Genomic DNA, 13,172 nt, shown 5'->3' on the forward strand with positions numbered 1-13,172 from the left:
TTCATTCAATCAATCCATCATACTTGTTCATATAGTATAATTAGAAAGTGGCAACCAAAGGGCTGCACAGTCGATACGAACCAGAAATAAGTACGTAGAGCCAATCCTATCCACCTGAAATGCCTTTGCCTGTGTATGTAAACAAGGCGTCGGTTTGCAGAGCCCTTTATCGGCAGTCCAGAGTGGCTCCACTCGAGCAGTGACCTGGCGTGGTGCCCCCTGCAGGGCGAGGTGCCCCCTGCAGGGCGAGGTGCCCCCTGCAGTGACCTGGCGAGGTGCCCCCTGCAGGGCGAGGTGCCCCCTGCAGGGCGAGGTGCCCCCTGCAGGGCGAGGTGCCCCCTGCGAGGTGCCCCCTGCAGGGCGAGGTGCCCCCTGCAGGGCGAGGTGCCCCCTGCAGGGCGAGGTGACGGTTTGTTTATGTTTTCTGTGTCAGAATGAGTGAGTGATGCCTCTACCACACAGTCAGTGCCTCAGGGCACCATATGTTGCCCTCTAAGGCTCCCACACTGATCTGCATCCACCGGCCTGTGTGTGTGTGTGTGTGTGTGTGTGTGTGTGTGAGAGAGCAGGTGCCTGCATGTGTGAGTGTGTGTATGTTTGAGTGTCTGTGTGCACTTTACAAAGCTACACAATTTTTAAGGAATCGAGGTACCGTGTCTTGCTGTCTCTAAAACTGAACATGATTTACAACGTGGGATTCAGGTATTTACAGCCAGAAGCATTTCATTTAAAAGCTGCTTCTGCATAGCAAATTCAAGAGGTGCGTCCCAGTTGCTATAGATAACCCCCTCACATCTACACTTGTGTAAATTAGAGGCAAAAGCACTCACCAGCTCCCAAGCAAGGGCTGAGCGACAAGAATCGAGAGTCAGTTGTTAACACCTGTTAGTGGTAAGCATTAAGAGAATTTATTACAGCGCCTGATTTATTATAATGTTCCCCTCTTTGATGCAAATGGTTTTTCGCTATTATCTTGTAGCCCGGAATGGAGGTGCTCCACAGTCGGGCCCCCCCCCCGCGGTTCTGCTGTGATCTCATTTCCTCTGCGGTGGGGCGAGCAGCCTCCCTGTGATCCGCCTGGCAGGAGGGAGGAGGCCGACCGTCCCGTTGACCTCTGGGTAAATCTCTGGGTGGTGGGAGGCCGGGGCACGGCCGGGGCTAGAACGCCCAGGCCGTGATTAGCTGACACAGCGGCTCGCTCTGCAAGCTGTTCCAGAGCGTGGGTGGGCAGAGGAGGCCGAGAAGCTGAAAAAGGGAATGGAGGTATTGATCCAGCTTCCTTTATGAGAACAAGCTATTTTTATATTAGGGGGAGACACTGCTGGCGAAAGCATTATGTCTGTGACGCAGCTTAGCTGCAGAAGGAGAGGATGGGAGACAGCATCACTGAGAAGCACCAACCTCTGAACGATGGCAGATAAACTCACGTCATAAAGGGTCCATGGATCCATCGGACATTAATATTTCCGTCCCTGTTGCATGGTTGTAGCTAGGAAGCACTGTACTGTAGCTACAGAATCTTGCCTGGATGTGCAGGTTAACTTCATACGATTTGACCTTGATTCAGACAAAACACCTCCCATCTGCCCTGTGGTCTCTACTGTGGTCCCTACCGTGGTCTCTATTGGTATGCTCTGACCAGCTGCCAGTAGCCAGTAGCTGTGTCTCCAAGGAAGAGACCATTCTCCCTCTGAACTCCTCCACTCTTTCTGCATGAGGTAATTGCTGTCAGGCAGTATGCACTGCAGTGCCTTTACTGGGGCTCCGCTAGGAGAGGGAGATTGGGGAATAAAGCTAAGTCAGTATGCAGGCGTTCCCTCAGAGCTGCTGCCTGTGTCATTCTGCTGCTGTGGATGAGGGCTGACAGTGATGAATATTGGCCAAAAGTTTGTATTCCACATAATGATTTTCCCTAATGAGAATTGATGAATGAGGGAGAGACTGGAGAGAGTGTGATGAGTGGAGGGGCCCGTCATTAGCAGCCAGTCATGCTAAGTTGAGCTGGTTTGGGCTGGGAGTGCTTCGGCAAGGTTGCAATGTGAACCGTTCCCCGTGTTTATAAAAACAGGATTTACCTCAACAAACTGTTCTGTTCTCCGAGTTCAGCCCTCTCTGCCGATCCACTTCGCTGTCTCGAGCCGTCAGCTCACACACAGAGAGTAACCCCCACACAGAGAGAGTAACCCCCACACACAGAGAGAGTAACCCCCACACAGAGAGAGTAACCCCCACACACAGAGAGTAACCCCCACACAGAGAGAGTAACCCCCACACAGAGAGAGTAACCCCCACACACAGAGAGAGTAACCCCCACACAGAGAGAGTAACCCCCACACAGAGAGAGTAACCCCCACACACAGAGAGTAACCCCCACACAGAGAGAGTAACCCCCACACAAAGAGAGTAAACCCCACACAGAGAGAGTAACCCCACACAGAGAGAGTAACCCCCACACACAGAGAGAGTAACCCCCACACACAGAGAGAGTAACCCCCACACAGAGAGAGTAACCCCCACACAGAGAGAGTAACCCCCACACACAGAGAGAGTAACCCCCACACACAGAGAGTAACCCCCACACACAGAGAGTAACCCCCACACAGAGAGAGTAACCCCCACACACAGAGAGTAACCCCCACACAGAGAGAGTAACCCCCACACAGAGAGAGTAACCCCCACACACAGAGAGAGTAACCCCCACACAGAGAGAGTAACCCCCACACAGAGAGAGTAACCCCCACACACAGAGAGTAACCCCCACACAGAGAGAGTAACCCCCACACAGAGAGAGTAAACCCCACACAGAGAGAGTAACCCCACACAGAGAGAGTAACCCCCACACACAGAGAGAGTAACCCCCACACACAGAGAGAGTAACCCCCACACAGAGAGAGTAACCCCCACACAGAGAGAGTAACCCCCACACACAGAGAGAGTAACCCCCACACACAGAGAGTAACCCCCACACACAGAGAGTAACCCCCACACAGAGAGAGTAACCCCCACACAGAGAGAGTAACCCCCACACAGAGAGAGTAACCCCCACACACAGAGAGTAACCCCCACACACAGAGAGTAACCCCCACACACAGAGAGAGTAACCCCCACACAGAGAGAGTAACCCCCACACAGAGAGAGTAACCCCCACACACAGAGAGTAACCCCCACACAGAGAGAGTAACCCCCACACAGAGAGAGTAACCCCCACACACAGAGGGTAACCCCCACACACACAGAGAGTAACCCCCACACACAGAGTAACCCCCACACAGAGAGAGTAACCCCCACACAGAGAGAGTAACCCCCACACAGAGAGTAACCCCCACACAGAGAGAGTAACCCCCACACAGAGAGAGTAACCCCCACACAGAGAGTAACCCCCACACAGAGAGTAACCCCCACACAGAGAGAGTAACCCCCACACAGAGAGAGTAACCCCCACACACACAGAGAGTAACCCCCACACACAGAGTAACCCCCACACACACACACAGAGAGTAACCCCCACACAGAGAGAGTAACCCCCACACACACACACAGAGAGTAACCCCCACACAGAGAGAGTAACCCCCACACACACACACAGAGTAACCCCCACACACACACACAGAGAGTAACCCCCACACACAGAGAGTAACCCCCCCACACACACACAGAGAGTAACCCCCACACACACACACACAGAGAGTAACCCCCACACACACACACACAGAGAGTAACCCCCACACACACACAGTGAGTAACCCACACACACACAGAGAGTAACCCCCACACACAGAGAGTAACCCCCACACACACAGTGAGTAACCCACACACACACTCAAACATTCATATGCATGAAGCTGGGGTTTACACCTGTGGGGGGGGGGGGGGCTTGTCCGTCCAGCGGAGGAGAGCGTCTGTCCTGGCAGATGGCAGAGCGAGCTTTGAAAAACTGAGGCCCCAAACGAGCCCCAGGCAGGCCCAGGGGCCCAGGGGGAGGCTCAGGTCAGGGGGGGGGGCTCAGGGGCCCACGCCCCCTCTCCTCTCCCCACCACAGCGGGCCAGGAAGGGCATTAGGTGGGTAATGAGTTAATAGTGAACCAGGTCATTGGAATTATGTGTGCGTGGATTTTATGGAGCACAGCCTGTACTCCTGGAGACACGAGGTGATAACCCTTTCCATGCGGTGAAGGCTGTTTGTAAATGTCTCACTTTCAGACTCTTTCAGTCTTGGACAAACATTGCGCAATGATTCAGGTGCTTGGTGGTTGTAGTAAGTTATGCATATTTTGCAAAGGAAAGTGTATCATTAACAACGTTTTTTTTTCTTCCCATTTGTCTGATTTCTTACGAAATCACAGGACATACTTGAAAACAGGATGTGGTATTGTTCCATGAGGCTTCAGCCTCCCAGACACGTGGTATAATACTGCATGACCTCTGCCCTGGTACGGGCTACTGTGACCACGGGACCGGTGGTTTGTGAATGTGATCTTAAAGGTTCTCTTTAATCGCCGCCCCACCGTAGCCCATGTGACGTGCTGTTCAGGGTGGAAGGAGATGAAGAGATGAAGCCCTGCTTTAATATCCACCAGCAGCCTCCACAATGGCTGGCAGGGCGCAGCACGATGACAGCTGGACAAGCCAGGCTACAGGAGGGAGCGTGACCCACTGGTCTGCCTGGGCCTTGGGATGGCTGGCTCCAGCAACACTGGTTAATACACAGGCAACCAAACCGGGCTGAGCTCAGACTAGCTTGAGAGTGGACGGTGATGATTTGTGATGTGTTCAGACACAGTTTACCTGCAGGCCAGTCACAGAGATGGAGATATGAGCTATAATACTTTTGAGATCAGGTTCTGTTAAGACAGTATGTCATATGCAGATATACTAACTGTCCGGCAGCGTGTGTGTGGGAAAATTGTCTTTGTCATGGGTAATTCTCTTTTTATTTAACTCTGATTCGTGATTTTACAACTGCAGTCAGTATGAATCTAGCTGTTCCCCTGGCCATGGCTCCCTACAGACCCAGTCTAGGAGGGTCATTGTCAGATGCAAAGCAGGAATGCCCAGAGACACGTAATAGGATCGCCATTTCAACATTGTATTTTTATTTGATATCCCTCCAAAGTGAATTACAGTCTCTCCTCTCCCTCCACGGTGAAATAATGTATCCAAGGGGCCGCATTGAAAAACCATTTAACCACTTTGAGCTGTATTCATAATTGGATTTTAACTGTGGATCTCATCGTACATCTAGCAGTCTCAATCGCCAATATTGGATTCTTCCAATACTACTGTTCACGGACCCCCCTGAAAGGCTGCATGCCTTTTAATCAGCCAAAGCACAAAATGTCTGACTGAATTGCTGTCATTAAACCTCCCTACTTGCAAAGTCACACACACACACACACACACACACACACACACACACACACACACACACAGACTGCTGCAGCCTATTAGGAAGATGGAAGATTATGTTCTAAATGAAGTCATTAGTTACGCAAACCTAATGATCATCCTATTTGTATGTATAAATCTGATCTATTTCCCCTGCTTCAGGCAAATATTATTTTCCTCAAATGATTTTGGACGCATCGGGTAAAAACAACAACAGCATCAACAACCAAAACAACATCAGGGTCTGTAATGAAAACGAGCTGAGGCACTCGGGCGATTGCATTCATTACCCCTCTCCACTATATGGGCCCCTTCACAGGGATTACCTCTGGTTCGAGAGAGGTTGATTATTAGTCGCTCGCAAAGGTTTCGTTCAAATTGCCCCAGTTAAACGAGAAATTACAGGCTGAGGAGAGAGGCTAATAACAGTTATTAACCCCGCGCGGGCGACGGCGTAAAAGAGCGCCACAATAACGAGGTGCACCAGCTAGGTTTGAGGCGCGGCACAGCTAGCTCACCCCCGAGGAGAAGCTAACTTATTAAAATAATGAATTAGCCGACCAGATTACTGCAGCCTGCGGCAAAGGCAATTATCCCTCTCCAAATCCCCGGACAGGGCTCCCCAGCGCCACCATAAAACAAGTGCTCAGAAAGCAAGAGCCCTCCGCTCCACGAAAATGAATAGGCTGTTAATTAGGATCTCTCCCGCTGCGGGTAGCTTTCCCACCACCACAACACAGCCGCAACCTGGAGAGGGGAAGAGGAACCGAGTGATACCAAATGAACAAATGTGGAAGGCAAACAGGGGGGCTGGAGAGAGAGCGAGAGAGAGAGAGATACCGCCTAGAGACGAAGTGAAGAGAGAGACGTGTGAGGCAGAGAGAGAGGGAGAGAGAGAGATGCAGTCAGAGTGCAGACAGGAGTGGTGGTATAGACTCTAAGCCCCCAATGGAGACAAACAGAGAGGATTCAATCCCAGGCTGCTGCTGCCGTGTGTGTTCGCTGCCGCCTGGGGGCCCCCTCGAGCTGTGGGGGGCCCCCTCGGGCTGTGGGGGGCCCCCCAGGGCTGTGGGGGGCCCCCCAGGGCTGTGGGGGGCCCCCTCGGGCTGTGGGGGGCCCAGCCAGGAGAGCTTGTGTGGCCTGGCCGTTAGAGCCTTAACAACCTCTGCTCTCCACACTGTGTTAGACACGCCACACACCCTCAGCGACACCACAGCAGAATGAGCAGTATGCCGACTGACAGCAACTCAAAATAGGAAGAAACTGTCTGCAGGCCTACCCGTCTGCAGGCCTACCCGTCTGCAGGCCTACCCGTCTGCAGGCCTACCCGTCTGCAGGCCTACCTGTGGCAAGTTCTGCATAGCTGCTTGAGGGCCTTTTTTCATTTTTCGCCCCCAAAACCTGATCTTCCACAGAGCAGCAACTTTTCATGAATTTTCCTCTCCGTCATTTATTGTGGCTGGTCAGTGACAACAAGATCATGGTCGAAGATAGCGCCTTGTAAATGCACAGGAAGGGTTAAATCCATCTTCTCTGCTGAAGGTGAGGGGGAGATCAGCTCTTGAGAAAGTCGGGCAGGAATGGCTGATGTGATGTAGGCCAAAGGCAGCCCTGAAAAAGAATCCTGCTGTACTTTATGACATATCCCTCTTAATGGTTATAAATACTAAAGTATCACATGCTTGACACTATGAACCAAATCTGGCCATGTGCCGCTTTCACCTTCCAACTCTACATCACTTGGAATCTGAAAGTTTTGAAGGCTACGCTCACCTTGTCCTGTATAGTAAAGTAGTGCTAGCACGGTTTGTGGAAGTGGAAACTGTGCCAGACAGCCACCGGCCACCGCACTTCCACACATTTACATTCCCTTAAAAATGAAACTTCACTGATGAAGAACATGTTTCTTACACATTAAGACACATCTTAATCATAGACTGTGTGTTCTTAATTCTTGAAATATTGTGCTGGTTTCTACTGTATTGTATTGGGGAAAGACAGAAACGTGAAGAATTCAGTTATTCAAGTATTCAGATTCTTTCGTCTTTGTGTTACCTACAGCTGGTTTCGTTAATGCACCCTTTATTTGCTGTACGATGAGTCCCTGCGGATAATTTCTACATTTTTCCAAGGATTATTACATTCTCTGCTACATAAAGCAAAATATGACTGCCTTGGAAGTATCCATTATCTACTATAATAGTGAAAGTTATTCCATGGTGTATTACTCCACATAATTCTATTAGGCGAGATTATTGTCTGTTCAATACAACAAAGTGAATCGTGGTTTTTTGTGGACATCCATTTGCGTCATGTTCTCATCCTATATGTTTATCGGAACACAAACACCTTAGTGCCTTAAACGGTGCTGTTGCTTAGCCTTTGTCTCCTGATTTTTCTCCCAAGAGCAAGATTATCGTCACAAATATACACAGTGCATGAGTCAAGACATTATTCTGCTGTATATCTGCCTGCAAGGCTTGACATGAATGCAATTTCATGTCATTTGAATGCCTTTCATGAGGCAAGGACTCTTTTGAAATCGCTTAAAAAGCTCATCCACTGCAGCGAGTGCCACTGGCGCTGGGTACAGTGAAGTCATGTCGACAGGCCCCAATTAATGATCGGGCGTCTCTGAGAGTGAATGAATGAGGGGCTTTGAGAGGATTCCTCCACCTTAAATCCCCCTGTGCTTCTCTGGCTCCCAGACTGACTGTGAAGAACAATCAAACGACCAACCCTCCCCCCCTATTTATCACTTTAAGACATTAGCTAGACATGGGCCTGAATATTAACTAGCTCCTGTTCCTGGGGAGTTCCACAGCAAAGCCTGCGTGTGGCAACATACATTTTTAATCACAGGGGAAAATGAGGCCTTTGGATTGCAAACTGGGTTGGATTGCTACTGTGTGCCGAACATTCACAAATGATCCAGGATTTTCGAAGCAAAATCTAATCATACAAAAAAAAAAAACTTTCTGTTTTTTAAATAAAATTAAAAAATATTCAAAGGATAAACAGAATATTGTATTTTAATCTCACAACAGCCCTGCTTCAACGATCTTCCTCCCTGTCTACCAGGCTGTCGCTGAGCTGCCTCCTTCAGGGTTAAATCTTTAAGAAGAGGAAGACCTGTTCCTGAGCTGTGGTCCAAGCCCTTCTCAGAGAGAGCGCGTGAGAGAGAGCCTGTCTGAGAGAGATCCTGTCTCCAGGCTGGGTTCATCTCCCTGGGTGGACCACAGCAGGCCGGCCCGCTGATGCGTGGAGATCCAGGGCGTCTCCTCCTAATTGGAGTCACGTCCTGCAGAGCTCTGTGCTGCTCCTCTCTGCGGCCCCGTCCCTGGAAGTCCCCTGAGCTGGACCAGGGGAGGGCCCAGGACAGGCAGCACGTGCCCAGGGAGAAGCCCTCAATGTCAGCCTCGTTCTCGCCTGCTCCCCCCTGACCCCGTGTGGATCTGGGATCACCTCAGCACACACAGACACCACTGGTGGAGATGGAACCATGGAGGATGGTAAGGGAGGATTTGTAAAACACTGTCTGGATTAAAAAGACTGAGCTAAAATCCTGATGTAAAGTTAGGTGTTTGATAATGATTATTTGGTTCATGGCCAGTGATTGACATACTTTGTATAGTAAGATTTATAATACAGCCAATTTTTCATTTGTTTGGATGATTACATATAAATCACATTGTTTAGTGAGGAAATTAAGCAAATCAGCTAAATGAGCTAGAGCACGCATGGGTTACCTCTGCCAGCATTTATCAATCTAAATCTCTCTCACAGCCTCGGAAATTGAAAACTAAGGAAAGTAATTTTGTGCCCAATGGAAGTTTTCCTTTGGAAATTTTGCCTTCCATTAAGAATCAAATTAAGTACTGGACCACTGCTTTCTGAGAGTCCCTTTAAAACCCCACTACACGCACACACACACACCAAAACACCAACTCTCACACACACACACACAGTATTAATTTGTGATTTATTATGTCCGCGTTGAGGTAGCCATCATAGCATGCTGTTGAGTGAAAGGTGGTTTATCCACCGCACAACTGTGTGTGTGTGTGTGTGTGCACAAGAAAGTGTAGGAGTGTATGCAAGAGTTTGTGTGTACATGAGTGTGTGTGTGTGCTCCATGTCACAGAGGGGGGTGAGACAGAGTGTGCTGCCATCATTCATTGCTGTGGGTCAGTCTTGGTACGTGACTGCAGGTGACCAGCGGCAGACAGGAGAGGTCACTGGCCTGCAGGCTGTACCCTCCCAGTTTCCTGAGCGAGACAACCCCAGGGACCCTCACCTAAACCAGGGCGACATGCGGCGCCCTGCTGGGACAGAGGGGGTTCTGTCTTTCGTCATCATTAAGCTCTCCTGGATAGTGTTTTAAAGGACTGCTGGTTGGAGGGAGAAGCATTTACATTACATTTAGTCATTTAGCAGACGCTCTTATCCAGAGCGACTTACAGTAAGTACAGGGACATTCCCCCCGAGGCAAGTAGGGTGAAGTGCCTTGCCCAAGGACACAACGTCATTTGACACGGCCAGGAATCGAACCAACAACCTTCTGATTTAATAGCCCAACTCCCTAACCGCTCAGCCATCTGACCCCCTACAGCAACAACTGAGTTGGTGAATGCTCTTCTGCAGGATGTCTCTCAGCTTGATGAAGTGTCCTTCTCTTTCCCTCCTTCCTCATTCTGTCCTGAATCCTTCTTTCTCCCAGGTCTCCCTCCCTCCTTCTTTCCCTCCTCTGTTCTGTTCATCCCCCTTCCTCCTCTGTTCCTCTGTCCCTCTCTCCGTCCCCTCCCCTGTCTGTCTGCCTGCAGCTGGGAGGACAGATGACAGGACTGGAGGTTTCAGTGTCTCTGCTGGCTACCCTCTGTGGGATTCCACTGAATTTAAGGTAACAGGCTTATTTGTCTAATGTGTACCACATATTCACCCCTGAGTGCATGTGTCTGCAGCACAGTGTGTGTTCGCATGTGCACATATGGCTGGGTTGCGTGTGTGTGAGAGGAGAGAACGTGTGTGTGTGTGTGTTTTCAGACGCGAGTCCTAGGTTCACAGGCCTGTCAGTTAACTAGATGAAGGTATGTTGCTAATTTTTCATCTCTTCAACTGCCTCAGGGTTTTTCTTCTCTTGATTGCACTGCAGTCAATTCACAGGTCCCCTCATTAGCACCAAACACGGTTTAACACTGCTTATGTGAGAGGGTTTGTCCAAGACAATACCAGACAGACTTCTTAGTTTAAGCTTTTTATTTTTAATTTTCACTGAACAGTCTTTAACAGTTTTTTTTAATAAAACCACAATTCTATATGATTTTGTGCATTGAGGGTTTACATTATATATTTTTTTGCCCGTGTGAGATAATATCTCCTCGTTAGAGATAAGGCACTAAAGTACTGCGTTGGAGCCCTTTGTACTGAACGTTCTATTGTGAGAAAAGGGCATGGATAGGAACATAGATAGAGGTGATCAATAAGAAGTGCAGTTTCCTCCCTAGGCCTGCTGCCATATCTCCCCTCTGGTTGGCGCTGGGAAGGGGTCGGGGCTGGGGTCAGGCGTGCCATGGCAAGGGCGGGCTTCTTCCCCTTTATCAATCAGGATTTTAATTACACACGTCTAGGGCGACAGCTAGATTAGAAACCAATCGACGCTATCGGCCACAAAATCTAATTACTGTTTATTGACAGATAAGGGCAGGCCCCCTTCACTTTCCCAAATAAGATAAATCTCCTCCCCTGTTAGACAATGAGAGAGGCTCTTACTGTCCATGAAAGACTTTATGATAAGTAACTCTCCTCCTGAGGAATCTATTGGCGCCCGTGATAGGGGGACCCCCTTTGGTGTTCTATACTTGGGCAATCTGGAATGAAGCCAATTTGCTCCATACAGACATACCTGGAGCCTGAACCAGACGCAGCTATTTTTAATAAGCATCAGCCCTCGTACTGCTTATTGCTACTGAAAACTAAATATCTATATATTTGTAGGATGATGGGAGCTTGGAGAGTATGTTTCCACCCTGTGGTTTCCTGTACAGGATGTGTCTCCATCCTGTCTGCGCTAACAGCATGTCACGCACCAAGAACATTAATGATCCATCCCTCAGTCACACCTGAACCGGTCATGTCCTCGTGACCAGTAACTGACCTATGACCTTTAGGGGCCATCCAGGTGGACCAACAGCCACAGATGCACTTATCAACCCTCAGCCCAGCCTCACCGCCTCCCAGCCCCCTAGCCTCCAAGCCAACAAGACAAGTTTCCTTCTGGACAATCAAGTCTATCTTAATTCATTTTACACCACCACAGAGACATCCTGTCACTAACATGTTCTTCCCGAAGTGTATTTCCAGCACCAGCAGGTTGTTCTCTGGATGCCGTAGCACCAGGCAGGTTCCCAGACTTCACCCTCCTGCTGTCAGCAGGATAAACAGCATCAGGATCCGTAGCAGCAGTGAAGGTTCTCCAGGCCAGTTCCTGAGACCAGCAGCAAAACTGTGGAGGTCTGGAGCCTGTCTGATCTCCAGTCTCCATCTTACACCCTTCACCACGCAGCACGCTGAACACTTAAAGCTGAGAATCTGCCTCAGGTAAATATGGAGTAAATGATTGGATTATTGTTGTTTCATTTGGCCATGTAGTAATGGCTGGATTATAAACATTGCAGGGTATAGATTTCCTGTCAGATCCTATGAATCAGACATCCTTATCTCATTTCCAGACTGCCTCTCCACCCAGCACTGCCATCTCCCAGCCAGGGAGTCTGGAGGAGAGGGAATAACACACACACACACACACACACACACACACACACACACACAGCATCTACCCAGCACAGCACATGCACTCCCAAGTCCATCCGAAGATTTCAAAAACCACTTAGAGCCCCTGTCCATATTTGTTAAGCAAGTAAATCTAAGGTCTACGGTGCTCTGAATTCAGAGAGAGGGGGAGAGAGTGATGTAGAAACCATGGAAAAGAGGGCAGAGGGAAGAAATGTCTCCCAAATGAAATTTAGGGGACGGGGGGGGGGGGGTGGAGGGAGGCTGACAGCAGGTGGAGGGGGAGAGGTTGGGCCCCCTGATTCAGTTTGAACCATGTAGAGGATAGCGTTTGGGTTTGAATTATGCAACGTTTTTTTGGGAGGGATTGAGATTAATGCCTGATTCTTTTTATCTCAGGACCACCCTGAACTTCTCAGGACAGCCCTGTGCCGATGGGAGCCTTGTTATGGACGATGTTTCCCATGTTCCTTCCCTCTGACTCCTGGAGATGGAAGTGACTTTCCACTCTAGTTACAACACCAGTGGTATGATTGGGTTTGTATCAAAGCCGTAATCATAATATATATTGGGGGACACACATCCCCCCCCAATATTCAAATCTGGTCAAAATGTCCCCCCCAATATATTGATATAAAAATATAAATGTGCTACGCTACGACAGGCAACCACGCACGCCTTCCGAAATTATCATAAATAAATACAAATTGTCCCCCCCAATGTTGAGTCCATGGCTACGGCCTTGTTTATATGGACATCATAAAGGGACAAACATTCATGAAGCTTGTTGTGGTCTCAATCAAGAGTTGCCATACCTTCTGCAAAGGAAACTTTACTGTGAGTCACTGACACAATTCTCTGGGTGAGGGGCATGTATATAATGCACTGTTGAAGTAATAATAATTGTAATATAAATCTGTGTCAAATTAATTTGACATTTGAACACAAAAAGATCCACTAGTGTACAGAACATTTGAAGTACATTTTACTCTGCGTTG

The sequence above is a fragment of the Osmerus eperlanus genome, chromosome 9 (assembly GCF_963692335.1).
Source record: "Osmerus eperlanus chromosome 9, fOsmEpe2.1, whole genome shotgun sequence".
NCBI classification, from domain to species: Eukaryota; Metazoa; Chordata; class Actinopteri; order Osmeriformes; family Osmeridae; genus Osmerus; species Osmerus eperlanus.